This window comes from Dioscorea cayenensis, chromosome 9, assembly GCF_009730915.1.
Source record: "Dioscorea cayenensis subsp. rotundata cultivar TDr96_F1 chromosome 9, TDr96_F1_v2_PseudoChromosome.rev07_lg8_w22 25.fasta, whole genome shotgun sequence".
NCBI lineage: Eukaryota > Viridiplantae > Streptophyta > Magnoliopsida > Dioscoreales > Dioscoreaceae > Dioscorea > Dioscorea cayenensis.
In genome coordinates, this window is record NC_052479.1 from 6,700,001 (window position 1) to 6,717,006 (window position 17,006).

The following is a 17,006-nucleotide window of genomic DNA, read 5'->3' on the forward strand; positions in this document are numbered from 1 at the left end:
GGTTGGAACACGCTTGGCAAGGGCCTGGTCAATAGTCTCACACAAGGTATCTTGCATAACCTTCAGCTTCTCCTCCTGTACTAACATAATTGATACTTGCAGCTCATGCTAAAAGTGACTGACAAATGCATCATACTCTACCCGTGTAATCAGTGCATCTTTCTTGTGGTATGAACCAACAGGGTTATCATCATGACATCTAGCTTCTGAACCTACCATGTTAGTGGATATGAAGAAGAAAAATAAGTATATATGTGGATTCATACATATCTCACCTCTTACTTACCAAAGCTCTTATGCCTTCTCTTCGGATCATGGTTGGGCTAGGTGGTAGTTTTCCGTATGTGATTAAGCAATTGAAAAGAATGTGTCAAAAGAACTAGCTTCGGTTTTTAGTGGAGTTTGGTTAGCTAAAACAAGAAGTGAATGGTACTGAAATCTAGTAAGTGCAAAACAAGTAATAATTTGATGAGATATTGTATCTAGATTGCTAGAAACTCCAATCCGATTGTTTTTTTCTTTTCTTCCTTTTTTTTTGTAATGGCCTTTCTTGAACTTTCTTTCTTTATTTTTGTTTTGTTTTGCTTTGCTTTTTTTCCCTTTTTTTGTGACCGGCAACTAAAGGAATATGAACAGATTATAAACCTAAAATACAATACTCAAATAATAGTACTAATGAAAGGTTAGATAAGTTTTGGGTTATTTTTAGGTTTCTAGACTATGGGATTGAAAAAATTATGAAAGAGCTGAGATTGAATCAAAAGATTACTATAGATGTATCCTATTATGTCAATGAAGGCTCTGATACCAAATGATAGGCTCTAACTTGGTGAAGAAGAAGGAGGTCTAGATGATGGCCCGATCTTCATGGCATAGGATCTAGGTTAAGGGATAACTAGCTGCAAACAGTGAGAATGGATGCGACCCATACATTCGGGAGATATGATCCAAAGCATCAGGAATGCAGACCCACTATCCAAACAATTGTAGAACCATAAACCAGAAACTAATCTACACAAAATGCTCGTAAGAGTAGATCACGAATTTGGAAAAAGCCGAAACTTTCATCTTGCGAATCCAGGAGAACTCACAAGAACAATGGTAGTACGACAACTCTTATTTCTTGAATAATAATCAAAGTTCTATCCTTCAAAAGAGAAGGGACAAGGCTATTTATAGCCGACATAAACTTGGGATACAAAAAAAAACTATCCTATTAAAATTGGCTAGGAATCAACCTAAAAGTAAAAAATGAAAATTGCTAGAAAAATAATCCAAATTTAGGAAAATAAAATTGGCTAGAAAATCAATCTAAATAAGGAAATAGTATCCCGCAGGGGTACTGTAGAATGTGAAGGTGGCAGGCGAATCTCTCCGCTCTTAATATTGGAATATTTGATTTCCTGATTGATTGGGATTTAATTTTGTTTTCTTCTAGAAATTGGGTTGGTTTAGGAAAGAGATATTTTGGGCTGTTTGTCATAAAAGAAAACATCTCCCTTTGTTTGCGTGCATGTGAGTGTGAGGTCCACATGTGGCGTAGCTTCAAATGATACTCTCTTGCTATCCTCTTGTTTGACTAAGTCTGGAATTATGTCCTCACTTCTGGTATACTTAAGTACAATTAAGGTAGAAGAAATAGGAAACACCACCATATCAATATAATTTAAAAATAAGCTTAAGTTAGCGTTCATTTGGTTTTGGGTTTGTTTAGCACAGGTTCGTGTAATTGGTCCTTGATATGCTTTCTCTTCTATACCAGCTGAAGTATTACTATTCATACGTGGTGTAGTTGGCATAGGCATGATGTCCTACTCACATACCCTCCCGGTTGATCCGTATATATTTCTTCTTCGAGATCTCCATTTAGAAAAGCTATTGTGACATCCATTTGATGAAAAATTAAATTGTTAATGGCATCTGATGCAATAAAAATTTGAATAGAAAAAATATGAATAGAAGAAATTCTAGCAATAGGAGCATAAGTGCCAAATAATCAATTTCTCTCTTTTGAGAATATCCTTTAGCTACTAATCTAGGTCTATATTTATCAATAGACCCATCTGGTTTAAGTCTTTTCTTAAAAATACATTTGCAACATATAGTTTTAGAACCAGGTGATAGGTCTACTAATTCCCAAGTATAATCAGATAAAATTGAATCTAATTCACTATTAATAGCTTCTTTCCAAAACACAATATCAAGGGAGGTGATAGCTTGAGAATAAGATTGAGGATCATTCTCCACAAGAAAAGTAACAAAGTCACTTCAAAAACTATTTTATTTTCTAGTCCTTTTACACCTTCTTAATTCAAATCCAAAAACATCAATATTCGTAGAATCAAAATTAGAAGTAAAATGAGGCGAATATGCAATGTTACCAACACATGATTTCAAAGGAAAAATATGTTCGAAAAAACTGCATTTTTAGACTCCACGATAGTATTAGGTTCCATAATGTCAATCTTAATGACCATAACTCTATATGCAGCAATATTCAAAGCATATCCAATTAGCATACAATCAAAAGTTTTGTGACCAATTTTCCTCTTTTTAGAATCAGGTAATAATACTTTTGCTAAGCAACTCCAAACTTTAAGATATTTTAAATTAGGTGCAATACCCTTTCCATAATTCAAACGGAGTTTTACCAGTCTTCTTAAAAGGAATTCTATTTTGAATATGACAAGCTGATAAAATAGCTTATCCCCATAAATTATTAGGAGCGTCTAAACTAATTAACATGGCATTCATCATATACTTAAGAGTTATATTTTCCTTTCAGCTATTCCATTAAAAGCAGGTGAATATGGAGGAGTAGTCTCATGTATTATACCATTGTTTTCACAAAAGGCTTTCAGAAAATTATCTTCATATTCTCCACTTCAATATGATCTAAGCTTTTTTATTTTCTTATTTAGTTGATTCTCAACTTCAACTTTATACTTTATAAACATTTCGCATGCTTCATCTTTTGATCTAAGAAAATATAAAATAGTATATCTAGAGAAATCATCAACAAATGTAATATAATATTTCTTACCTCCTCTAGTCATAGAATGTTTTAAATCACCTAGATCAGAATGATTAAAACCTAACAATTCAGATTCTCTTTCAATTGACTTACAACCTTTTTTGGTTGATTTAGATTCTACACAAATTTCACATTTGTCAGTTTTATTAGAATCGGTAATGTTATGAGTTAAGCCTAATTCTCTGAATTTCTTAATGTATGAAAAGTTCACATGTCCTAATCTAGCTTGCCATAAATTAATTGAGTTCACTATGTAAGCAGAAGAAGATGATTTATATCCATTGTCAACATTGAGTACATTCAGAATAAATAAACCTTGGCTACAATACCCCTTCCCGATGAAAATTCCACTTTTAGACATTATTAGTTTATCTTACTCGAAGGCGACTTTTGTTCTAGCTTTTCCAAGTAGTGAGACAGATACTAGATTATAACAGATATCTGGGGCATGCAACCCATCAATCAGAATTAAATTTTTCCCTAATGTAACTTTTAGAAGTACCTTTCCTTTTCCAAGAATATGAGAAGCAGATGAATCTCCCATGTACACTTGTTTCTTCACCTTTGGTGAATGGAATGTAATATTGGAAAGCGTTCCTATCTACAGAAATATGCCTCATGGCTCCAGGATCTACAATCCGCTCATTTGCATCAGACACCATAAGTACTTGAGAGACAACAGCAACTATGACTTCATCATTGCCTTTTTAGTTATGTTGACTTTAGGAATTGTCGCCTTTGTTTCTTTCTTGTAGTGACATTGAGATGCATAATGCCCTAGTTTACCACAAACATAATACGAACCTTTCCTTTTGAAAGTAGCCTGAAAATTCTGATTCTGATTAAATTTGAAGCCATCCTTCTTATGTCCATTGAATCTTGATGCAAATCTTTTGAATTTATTTCCGATGCTTTTGAAGGTCTGGGGATGTCCATTGGAATCTAAATTTTGTTTGATCCGCCTTCAATAAGATTCGCTTTGGATGAGAATTCTTTGACTTTATCTGCATTATCCCTTTGGTGGTTCTTCTCTTTAATTTGTATGTGTACAATGATATCTTTGAGAGTCATAAGTTTCCTTTTATGCTTTTAGTTGTTGTTATAGAATTTCCAAGATTCAGGTAGGCATTCTTTGAGGAAGACAACAATGAAAGAGTCAGGTTAGATGATTTCTTCATTTTTGAGATCATTGACCAGAAGATGATAATCATGAATTTGTGAGGACACATCGTTATCTTCAGTCATTTGAAAATCAGAAATCTTTCCTATTGCATATTTCCAATTTTCGGCATCTTCAACTAAGTACTTCTTGTGTAATGAATCCCAGATTTCTTTCATAGTTTGAAATTGCAGTAGATGTCTTACAATTTATTGGAGAAGGTACTGAGTATGGTATGACGACATATCAATAATGTTTGTGCAAAGTCTTGAGACGTTGTCTCCGCCATCGCTTCAATCAATATATGTACATGGTTGATAAGTGCTTGTGTGATAACAATGGGAAGTGTTCTTTCCTTATGATGAGCATTACTTTTACCAGGTTTTAGCGCTAATACTTGTGCATTTATGTTACTTTCATGCATATAGGGTTGTGAAACCGAATGTTAAAAAAAGAAGCCAATGTAAATCGTGAAAGCACTATTTGGAGGAAATCTTGAGAAGGGTCAAACGTGAAGACATAAGTCGGGTTCAAGATGCGAGAATGTGTGCCAACCTACATGTATTCAAGCTAGCACAATGGTTTGGAAGGGCACAAAGGCAGTCACATTCGAGTATCCCCGCTCGTGCATTGATAGCAAGATCTTCACCAATAAGGGCGGTTATTGAAAAAAAGCAAAGCGATCTACGACATGAACATGTGCCCGTTGACGTTACCTCGATGAAAACATGGATACGGGACTGTGTCGGGCCGGGATTGTAGCAGGTACTCTAGCAAACACTATAGCAATTTATTATAACAGGTATTGTTCACAGCCGGCTAAAAAAGAGAATTCCAGAGAATCCACACGGGCGTGTGGAAATTATCCACACCCATACGGAAATTCTACAGGCCCGTGTGGCAAATCCATAGGGGCATGTGGATGCCCAATTCCAGCCCTATTTAAGACGCGATTCAGCCCCGATTTCAGCATCCTTTTCTCCATTCTTTCCCAAACTTGAGAGGGGGCTGCGGCTAGGGTTTTGAGAGGTATTGGCAGGGTTTTTGGAGAGGTTTTTCGGCTTCAACATCGCGCTCCACTTTTAAGAAGGTTATTGGAAGAGCTTTTGCTGGCACCGATCCGGCGAGGTGTATCCTAGGCCAGACAAGGGGACCTTTGGAGGAGACGAGGCTTCTCCACAAGACTATCATCATGACTGTCGAGGAGGTTTAATTGATGTTTTATTTAAGTTCCAATCTTGAATGCTTGATTGATTGAATCCTGTCTTAGAGTGACACTAGGGTTGAGAGTTCATATTGGTAACCCTTGTGAGTGGGTGACACACCACCAAGGTTAGACAAAGCTAGTTTGGAGAAGGTCAAGAGGGTGAGTCGAGAGGTTGCGAAGCGTCCCATTTCCCCTCCGATGTGATTTATCATACCTCCATTTCCTTGATCTCTTTGCTGTTATAGTAGAGTGAATGGGTAAGGGATGACGTTCCATTGAGTCTTAGTTGCAGAGGCAACGGAGTGAAGCGTTGAAGTGAATTTTAGCACCTAGGGCTTAATTGTGACTAGGGACCTCTCACCTGGACCAAAGGGTTTTCTAGGAAAAGGGTTTATCATTTGGAATCCCTAGAACTCCATACGATTCTATCCGAGTGTGAGGTGTTGAGATTGTTCGATTTCTCCTCCGGGACATGGTATAAAGTTAGTCACGGTTGACCTTAGATTTGGGACCGTGTATTGAAGGATTTCCACGACTTATTAATGCATTAGTTAGGAGGCATAGTAGTAGGTTTTGCACTTGAAATGATTGTCCTAGTCGGAACAATATCCAAGTACCCCATTTATATCGATTGCCTTATCTCTCACTTACTTGTGCTTTTCTCTCTTATTTCATTTATTCTTGTTTACATTACATCTTGTCAACACAATCATTATTCATATTCACTTGGTTAAGAAACAACTTAAGTTTTTTTACTCCCTACTCCGTGTGGATACGATACCCACTCACTTGGGATTTTATTACTCGACAAAGTCGTGCACTTACAGGACATACGTAGGGGTTGTTGTTAAGTTTATGGCGCCGTTGTCGAGGAGTAGGTGTTTAGAGATACTTTGCGTTTTGTTATCTTAGCCATTCGTTCATTCATTCTATTTCATATTTTTTCTATTCTATCATCATTCTTATTTTTCTTTTCTTTTTGGTTGCAACTCCAGGTTATGACACAAAGGAACCATTCGATATTAATTAAAGGAGATCCCGAACTTGAATATTCACTCCGAAGAAAAGGGAAAGAACCTGTGCAAGAACCATCAAATCTAGCTGAAGTGAAAGTTGACGGATCTGACAATATGGCTGAGCAGAATGAACAACAGTGAACTTTGCCTGATTACGCCAGACTGTCAGTATTGGGGACACAATCTAGTATTGTGCGACCCCTGATTATGCTCCGAAATTTGAGCTGAAACCAGCATTCATCCAGATGATTCAGTAGTCAGCACAGTTCAATGGTTTGCCCAGATGAGTATCCAAACAACCACATAGAGAACTTCTTGGAAGTTTGTGATATGCTGAAGATTAACGATGTATCAGATGATGCTATTAGATTGAGGGCTTTCCCATTCTCTCTCAAGGGAAGAGCCAAGCAGTGGCTTCATTCCTTTCCAAAACCATCCATCACAACTTGGAATGAGATGCTAGAAGCTTTTCTTGCTAGATACTTTCCTCCGGGGAAGTCGGCCAAGCTTCGTAATGAGATCTCATCGTTTGTGCAGATGGAAATGGAATAATTGTTTTAGACATGGGAACGCTTCAAGGATCATTTGCTGAGGTGCCCACAACATGGATTTCCAGAATGGATAATTATTCAATATTTAGACTTTCTATAATCGGTTGAATCCGAGTACAAGGCAATTGTTAGATGCTGCCGCAGGAGGAACAATGGGGAGTAAAACCTCGGAAGAAGCTCGATAGTTAGTAGAGGACATGGCCATGAACAGTTATCAGTGGAATGCACGAGAAAAGAAGAAGCTGGTAGGGGTCCATAAAATAGATGCAGTCACTTCTTTGGCAGCCTAGTGGAATCATTGTCTAAGAAGTTAGACCTTCTCACTTCGAATAGAGTGGTGGCCATGACTACTTGTACCAGATTTGGCAGAGGACATGCTCCCTCTGATTGCTCGATCTCTATTGGTGATGTATCTTCGGTGGAGAAAGTTGACTTTGTGGGTAATGCAATGAGGAACCAAGGTAACCCATATAGCAACACCTACAATCAGGGTTGGAAGAATCATCCTAATTTTTCTTGGAGCAACCAAGGACAACCAAAGCCCATGGCACCATCGGGTTTCCAACAACAACAAGCCAAAAATATGGAAAATAGAGTGTCCGGCTTGGAAACCCGAATGACCGACTTAGAGAAAGCCTTGACTAGGTTTGTGCAATCATCGGATACACGGTTCCAATAGGTCAAGGCTACACTTTGCAACCATACCGCGTCATTGCACAATCTAGAAAATCAAGTGAGGCAAATTGCGAAGTCTCTATCAGAGAGACCACAAGGAAGCTTGCCGAGTAATATCGAAACCAATCCAGGAGAGCATGTAAAGGCGATCACTTTGAGAAGTGGTAATGAGATTGAAGGTAGGCTTCCAAGTGAGAAGGAGGTGGCACCCCCACCTTACAAGCCAAGAATCCCTTACCCCTCTAGATTGAAGAACAACTAAGTGGATGAGCAGTACAAGAAGTTTCTAGGTTTATTTAGGCAACTGGATATAAACATTCCCTTTGTTGAGGCATTATCCTAAATGCCGATGTATGCTAAGTTCTTGAATAATTTTTTGACCAACAAAAGAAAATTGGAGGAGAGTGCCTCTGTGATTCTAGATGCATCTTGCTCGACGGTCTTGCAGAAGAATATTTTGAACAAGAAAAAGACCCAGGAAGCTTCATAATTCCGTGTAACATTGGCAACTTGGGGGAAGAAATGGCATTGGCTGATTCAGGGGCCAGTATCAACGTCATGCCATATTCTTTCTTTCAAAAGCTATGTTTGGGAGAGCCTAGGCCCACTCGGATGACATTGCAATTGGTGGACCGAACAGTGAGACATCCGAGAGGCATCATTGAAGATGTGCTTGTCAAACTTGACAAGTATATATTTCTTGCAGATTTCGTTGTGTTGGACGCCGTTGAGGATGCGGATGTTCCTTTGATACTTGGGAGACCATTCTTGCACACTTCCAAGGCATTGATCGACATGGACGACAGGGAGTTGACACTAAGGGTTGGAGACTATAAGCTCACATACCGCCTCGCCGAAGCCATGAGACATTCTCTAGAGTTTGATGATAATTTTTACTTTTTTGACACTATTGATGAGATAATTGATGAATACATGCAAGAAATGTTTAATCTGGACCCATACGATGGGTTGCTAGACCAAGAGGTGGATAATGAAGAAGTAATGGCACTTGGTCTAGAGGAGAAGATATCATCTACTCCGGGGATCATGAAGAAGGTGCTCTAGAAGATGAAGCTGGCGAGGAAGTACCATAGGAAGTGCCCCAAGGCTATTTGGGATGTGCAGGAACCGAACAAGTTGGATAAACTTTTGCTAGGCGGCACCAAGCATGATAACTCCCCCTCTACCTTGAAGAAGCTTTGCTCATCATGCTTTCAAGTTATGGGTAAGAGTCCAACTTTCATCTATGAGCCCCCGTGAGGTAAGACAAGATATGTCAAGCTTAGTGACGTTAAACAAGAGCTTCTTGGGAGGCAACCCAAGTTTTTATAGTTTTCCTAGTTCTTAGATTAGAGTTTGCATGAATAAGCTTGAGTGTTGGTGTCTTGATTGTTAAATGCTTTTGCCATGACTTTTCTTGTGGATTTTTGATGTCATCGTGTGCTTTATTGTGTTTTAGCGTGGAGAATTTTGGTCGCTTGAGCTTATTTTCAGTGTTTTCTCTCGGTAAAGTTGCTTTGTAAGGCAGGCTTTGAGTTTATTTATATGTTCAGGAATTTTCTATAGAGCCTACAGTGTTTTTGAATTGTCCAAAGACAACACACACCTGTGTGGAATTTCCGCACGGGCGTGCGTTTTCATTCAGAGCTCATCCAGAGAGGCAAAGGGGCGTGGACTCACCCCTGTGAATGACCTTGTGATGGTCCACACCCGTGTGGAATTTTTGCACGGGCATGCGTTTTCCTATAGAGACTTACAAATTTATCCCGAGAAAACACTGGGGCGTGGACTCGCCCCAGTGGATGACTCTCCCATAAACACACGAACGTGTGGAATTTCCACACGACCGTGTGGATCTCTACAAATAGTTTCTCCACCATCCCTAGAAGACACAGTGGCGTGCGTCTGCCCTTATGAACCGCCCAATAAGAACCCACGACTGTACATAATTTCCGCATGGGCGTGTAACACACTTTGAAAGTTTTCTCGGTTGGACGGAGATGCCACAGTGGCGTGCGTCTGCCCCGTGGGTCGGGCGCACGGGCGTGGTTATTTTCCGCACGCCCATGTGGTTGCGTTAGAGACAGAGGAGTGGTTTCCCGAGAGCGCACAGGGGCGTGCGTCTTCAATGATCAAGTACATGCGAGTAGGTCACGTCTACGTGTACAACTCAAACAAGAACTAAGGATTTCTCCACATAATAGTTCTAGGCATGAAATACAATGTGCCAAACCATAAATCACACCAATGCATTTCAAATATAAGTGTAACATCCAAAATACATGATGAACCCCCTAAGTTTCTCCGACATCAGGTGACCTTGGGGTCGAGTGTGCCACAATACAAACAAGTATCTCAAACTCAACAAAAATAAGAAGTAAATGCATAAATGACACTCCCTAGTCTGAATGATGATGAGGATGGAGAATGCCGGCCGAATGACGATTCCTCTAACCCAAGGAAGGCCGAATACTTCTCCTCCTTTGATGATGAAGCTCTCCCCTTGAAGTTCAAGCTCTTGATCTCACCAAGCCTCAAGCCAAAACACTCCCAAGAATGATGTCTTCATTCTCCTTTTTTCTCCCAAGTAATGGCTGCCAAGAGTCCTCCAAAAAGTCCTCAAAAATGGCCTTCAAGATACCCTCATATACCCCCCAACATCTCCAACAAATTGGCCTCTACATGGGTAGTATACCGGCTCAATGAGGACCTCATTGAGCCTATTTGGGGTAGGCAAAGGTGCACAAAAGCTCTCAAACAGTAACAATACTGGCTCAATGAGCACCTCATTGAGCCAGTATGCCTTAAAACAACTCATCCTTTTCGGCTACACTAATCATCCCGGGTAGCATTGAGGCCGTATAGCCTGGTTCAATTTCTGACTTGAAAATTGTCCATGTGCTACAGTGCAGTTACAGTAATTACGCTACAGTACTCTAGTCACAGTAAGCTGCTACAGTGAATATGCTGCGATATTGCGACTTGGTTTTCTTCTCTTTTTCACTCAAATTGCATCTTCGTGTTTTCTGTGCCATTTCTGTGCCCTGCAAAGGAAATAACACACGATTAAGCACAAAACGGGCATCAATTCTTATAAAAATTCATGCTAGATACATCAAATATATACACTAAAATATGTACATTTAGACAATTATCATCTAGTGATGTAAGGACCATCGAATAATACTCCCACTCTCACAAATTGGCCCTGATGCCTGAAAACGTTTACCACTACATGCCCCAGGTGAATCGGCACATTGTAGACCATGGAGTATAAATAGAGTAAGTCCTGCCTGCTCAAAACAGCTGTGTTCTCACCTTGACCATATACAGACCTACTGAGGACCGAGTGTAATTATCTGTAGCTCTGCCGAGATAGGTTGGTGGCCTTGGACACTCCCGGTTCATACTGCCCATGTCACACAAAACTCAGTACACTTGCTACAGAGTCGACGTACGAGGGAAGTCCGTCTGCAAGTGTGCATATTCTTTTGTACCTATGTAACTCTTGGCGTACAAACCCATACGAACCGAGAACTCAGTGAGACTCATGCAAAGTGGATGTCTGAATGCTCGGAATTGTATAGTATCCATGACAAGGTCCACTTGCTTATATCCCGCAAGTGCACGGGCTTGTCGAAGTAATAATCCCGGGTGAGCGGGGTCGAATCCACAGGGAGTAGGGAGTGAAAATACTTAATTTGATTCTTAGCTATGTGGAATATCAATAGTGATAAGTGTGAAATTGATTCAATTCTCAATAATAAAAAAACAACAAGTGAAAGAGCAAAAAGTAAGAAGAGGGTAAGGCAATCGATAAAGAATGGGGTACTCGGATAATGCTTCACCTAGGATGATCGCTTCAAGTGCAAGAACTCTCTATTATGCTTCCTAATCAATGCAATGGTGAGTCGTGGAAATCCTTACATACATAGTCACAAATCTAAGGTCAACTATGCCTAACTCTATACATGTCCCGGAGGAGAAATCGAACAATCTCAACACCTTGCACTCGCATAGAGTTGCAATGAGCTCTAGGGATTCCAAGTGATAAATCTCTTCCTAAATATAGACCTACCCCTTTGGTCCAGGTGGAAGGTCCCTAGCCACAATTAAGCCCTAGATACTAAGATCCTCTCAACGCTTCACTCCATTGCACGCGCAACTAGGCCCCATCGGAGGTTCATCCCTTAGACCATTCACTCCATTATGGCCGCAAAGAACTCGAGGAGCGGAGGTAGAATCTATCACGTCGGAGGGGAAAGGGGACGCTCCTATACCTCTCGACTCACCCTCTCAACCATCTCCAACCTAGCTTTGTCAAACGCTAGTGGTGTGTCACTCACTCACAAAGTTACCAACAAGAACTCTCAACCCTAGTGTCACTCTAGGGGAAATGTTCATACAATCAAGCATTCAAGGTTGGAACTCATAATAAACATCAATTTATTGAAAGCATAATAAAGAAGTTCAATGAAACGAATACATCCTAGGGTTCACAATCATCCAAGTACCCACTAGGGGTTTTTAGCTCTCCATGGAGCTTAGTACAATCAAAGAAATCGAATGTAAAAAGCAATGAATCCATAAATAAACCCCCTCGATGGTCGTGTCGATGGTCTTGTGGAAAGTCCTCTACTCGTCGTCCAAGGATTCCTTCGTCCGGTATAGGATACGCCTCGATGGAAGCTCCCCTACCAACCTTCTCCCTAATGGAATCACGATGTCGGAGCCGTAGAACCTCTCCAAAACCTTGGCCAATACCCCTCGAAACCCTAGCCGAAGCTCTCTCACAAGTTGGGGAAAAGATGGAGAAAAGAATACCAAAATCGGGGTTGAATCGGCTTTAAATAGGGCTGGAATCGAGCAACTCCACGGGCGTGGACGATACACGCGCCCGCGCGGAATTTCCAGCAGTGTGAGCAGTGATTGCTACGATGGTACTACAGTTCTACTGCTACGGTCTTGGCTCGATTAACTTCCCAATTCCATACTTTCATCGGGGAGTACGCATAGCGGGCACGTTCACGTCGTGAATCACTTGCTTCTTCAATGATGTACATTTTGGCGGGGCTCTTGTTCTTATATGCATAAGTCGGAATGCTCGGCGTGATCGCCTTTTGTGTCCCTCCAAATAGATGTGCTCACTCGAATGCGAGAAGGTTGACACACACTCTAGCATCTCACACCTGACCTATGTCTTCGCGTTTGAACCTTAACAAGATCTCCTCCAAAATAGGTGCATTATGATCCACATTGGCCCATTTCCTTCATACTCGGCCTCACAACCCTACCTGCGTAAAAGTAACATAAAAACACACATATTAATGTAGAAAACTGAGGAAAGTAATGCTCAACATAAGGAATGAACGCTTCGCATTCATATCGCACAAGCACTTATCAATCCACGATGTCCAAACTCTCATATGACTGATCAAACACGAAAGACGCCAACACCTCTAACGTCAACGCGCGGAAAGCTGGCTCTCAGATCGTCAACAATCTTCTCTAGCTTCGCACTACTAACATCTCATCAATCTCATCGGCTAGCTCGTTACCCTGCCAATCTCTCTTAGCACACCCAAATCCACAACGCGAGAATGACCAAAACAGAGTGCCGATAATCTCTCAAATCGAGCCTGATGCTCGGGATTGGAGAATTCCATGTGTACTACCTCAGGTGGGGTCTCCCTGGTATATTTAACTTCTTGCTTCTTCGAATGAGGCACCATATCTACAAGAATTGATGAGAAAATGATCAATGAAGCTTTGGAAAAAATACTGCAGAATTCCACACGTTCCTGTGGAAATTCCACACGCTTGTGTGTATCTTGGGGCGTGAAAATCGCATAGTTGCATATCAATACTCCCAAAAATACACCTTAAAACCACGTCTAAACTGTTTCTAAATATGCATAAACCACTATAGAGTAAAAATTGCTGCAACTCAACACTTTTAATCCAATAAAAACAAGAATTGGCAAATAAGAAAGAGAGCAAAAGGTTTAGCGATGAAATGGGTATGAAAACTTTGAATTCGGGGTGGAAATTGAATGGAAATCCCTCTAAAACATCGGTGAGATGTCTTAAAATTGATCAAGAGTGTTTTTTGAGTGTCTGGAGGGGTAGTATATGAAAGATTTAACGAGATTTTTAAAGGATAATTGTGTCTCTTGGAATTCTGCACATCCACACCGGCGTGTGGAAATTACCCATGCCCGTAAACCTCCACAGGAGAGATTCCTAAAAGGGGTAATGTTAGACCAACATACCAAGAAATTGGATGTAGGTAGCCCCTCCGAACCATGAGGATAAACTTAGGTTAAGTGCATCCTTATTGCGTGATCTCCACGTACTTAATGCAATCGTAGGAATATGATTAGAGAGAGATCCTTATCATCATTTGTACGGGATTAGGGTTTAACCACTGAGAAATTGGGGTTGAACTATTGTTGAGGTCCGTCGGTCTAAATCTCCCTTGCTATTTTATTCTTATGCATCCATACATCATGATGACCTCTCTTAGGAATTCTCATCCCTAGGCCTATTCTTATCATCATTGCTCTTGTGATTTTCTTGCTCGCCTTGGAATTGTTATACTTCTGTTTTATTTACATTCTTGCATGTATTAGAGTAGTATACTATGCTTAAGTGGTAAGGTTAGAAAGTAAGTGATGGAGGACTAATAGGAGCTCCTTAGCCCCATGGAATACGATCCTTGGGCTTTTGCACAAGGTTTTACGTGGCGTCCCTGTACACTTGCGGACAATCAACCAAGTTTTTGGCGCCATTGCCAGGGACTTAAGGAATTCTAGGAAACTTCTAGCTTATTGCTCTAACCATTTTTCTTTTCTTCTATTTCTTCTTTTCATTTGTCTTACTTCTTTTTGAGCTTAATTTTATTTATCTTTATTGACTTTGCAAGGTACTGTGCATGACACGAGCAAATCCATCAAATTTAGATGCACAAGGCAGTGAAATTGAGAGAACCTCGCGTCGAAGATTTAGAGAAGTGGGTGAAAGCACTAGTGAAAGAAACATTGAGATTGAGGACAGAGAATCTGTAATCATGGCCGAAGAAAGACGTACTTTATCCGAGTATAACAGGCCATAATTCACAGGAGAAGAATTTAGTGTGCAAGCACCATCCATCGCTACAAACAATTTTGAGATCAAGGCAAGCATCTTCGGCATGATCCAAAATTCAGTCCAATTTAACAGTCTTGCAAATGAAGATGCGAATGATCATCTTTCCCGTTTCCTTCAAATTTGTTCTACTTTCAAGATAAACGGGGTGACTGATGATGCGATCCATCTATGACTATTCCCTTTCAGTTTGAGAGATGGAGCATATCGGTGGCTCACATCCGTAAAGCCGGGATCGATCAAAATATGGAAAGATATGGTTGAAAAATTTTTGGGAAGGTATTTTTCTCTAAGCAAAGCGGCAAAGCTAAGGCAAGAAATTTTTGCATTCAAACAAGGAGAGTTGGAGACACTATTTGAAGCTTATGAGAGATTCAAAGACCTTCTTCGAAGATGCCCCCATCATGGCTTTACTTCTTGGATGCGGGCTCAGATCATCTACAACGGGTTGAATTATGCAACTCGTCCATTAACTGATGCCGCAGCGGGTGGATCTCTTAGTAACAAGTACCTTGATGAGGCCAAGCAACTCCTTGAATCAATGTCAAGCAATGAGTCTCATTGGGCCTCAAGAGGTGCACCACAAAAAGGGGCCGGAATTTATGAAGTCAATGCTAATGATGCTGTTGCCGCAAAGGTTGATGTGTTATCTCAAAAGTTAGACATGCTCATGGGTAGTAGCTCGAAGTTAGAGATGGTGATGAGTTGTAGCACTTTGTGGTGGAGGGCATGGAGTCGCCCAATGTCCTATTGCTAGTTCCTCCGTCGCTCCAATTGAGAATGTTGATTATATTGGGGTACAAAGGCCACAAGGTAATCTTTATAGCTCGGCTTATAATCCGGGATGGAAATACCACCCAAACTTTTCATGGAATCAGGGGCAACAACAAAAAGCTGCACCACTTCCATAAGGTCTGCAGATGCAACAACCACTGCTAGAGAAGAGGTTCACTACTGAAGATGGACTGGCCAAGTTCATGATTAACACTGAATCAAGATTTAATAGCATAACTAGCAGTATGGATACTCAGTTCAGTAAGGTGAATGGTTAGCTTGCTCAACATGCTGGACAGTTCAGTAAGGTGAATGGTTAGCTTACTCAGTCCATTTTGCTGAACCTTCAAGCTTCTGTATAGTCCCTCGAGCACCAAGTGGGGCAGCTTGCTAAAAGCAAATTGAAACGACCGAGGTGGTCTTCCTAGCAACTTGCTAGGAGGTGAGGAGACACTTGAGGCCATTGCCCTTAGAGGCGAGAAATAGGTTAGAAGACAAGGGTGAATTTGACAAAGTGTCAAAGCGGGTAGCCAGTGAAGACCCTACCATAATGGAGAAAGTTATTGGGAAAAGTAAGCAAAGTGAAGATAAAACTCCACCAAGAGTTTCATCAAAACATGCAGATACAAACCTCCAATTCCCTATCCATGACTAGATTGGCTTAAGATAAGAAGGATGCTCCAATTCTAAAATTTATCAACATCTTCAAGCGACTCCACATAAACATCGCTATTGTAGAGCTTTAACTCAAATGCTTAAGTATGCTAAGTTTTTGAAGGAGCGCTAACAAACAAGAGAAAATTGGAAGAAGGGCATAGATTTGCACTCACGAGGAAATTGCTCAGCCATTTTGGAAGAAGCTAACACAAAAAATTAAAGATCACGGGAAGCTTAATTCCATGTACTTGAGGATGGAGTTCGAGGGAAAATGCGTTAAGCGGACTCGAGAGCAGCGTGTTGTGCCTATACCATCGCTTGTGTGACTTGGTCTTGATAGCTTAGACCCACTAGAATGATTTTACAATTGGATTGATCAACAAGGAAGCCTCGTGGGATTGTAGAAGAGGTGATTGTCGGGTTGGAAAAATTTGTGTTTTCTGTGGTTACATCATCATGGATATTGAGGAAGATGTGAGGCCACCGGTGATTCTTTTTGCTCGCTATTCACCAACTACTTACAGTGCCCTAATTTGACCTTAAAGGAGGAAAATTAACATTAAGAGTTGGTGAGGAGAAGAAGCGAGCAGCCACCCACCTGATCGCGGCCGTAAACACTCTTCCAGACCATGATCATATGCTTTATTTTCTTGTATGAAACCTGACTTCTTTAATGATTGTGTCTTGGAGGTGCTACTCATTAAACCCATTGGATGAGTACTGGGAGGAGCTAGGAAATGAAGATCAAGAAAGGAACCTCACTCTCTCTTTCAAGTCCTAATTTGAA

The 17,006-nt window shown here is 40.5% G+C and overlaps 2 non-coding genes across 2 annotated transcripts; both read right to left on the bottom strand.

The window, feature by feature from the left end:
- Positions 1 to 6,920: 6,920 nt before the first annotated feature.
- Positions 6,921 to 7,027, bottom strand: LOC120269681. The gene has a single exon (XR_005539323.1). It is a non-coding gene; the product is annotated as a small nucleolar RNA R71 (small nucleolar RNA).
- Positions 7,028 to 15,092: 8,065 nt separating this feature from the next.
- Positions 15,093 to 15,199, bottom strand: LOC120269634. The gene has a single exon (XR_005539279.1). It is a non-coding gene; the product is annotated as a small nucleolar RNA R71 (small nucleolar RNA).
- Between the last annotated feature and the right edge of the window lie 1,807 nt (positions 15,200 to 17,006).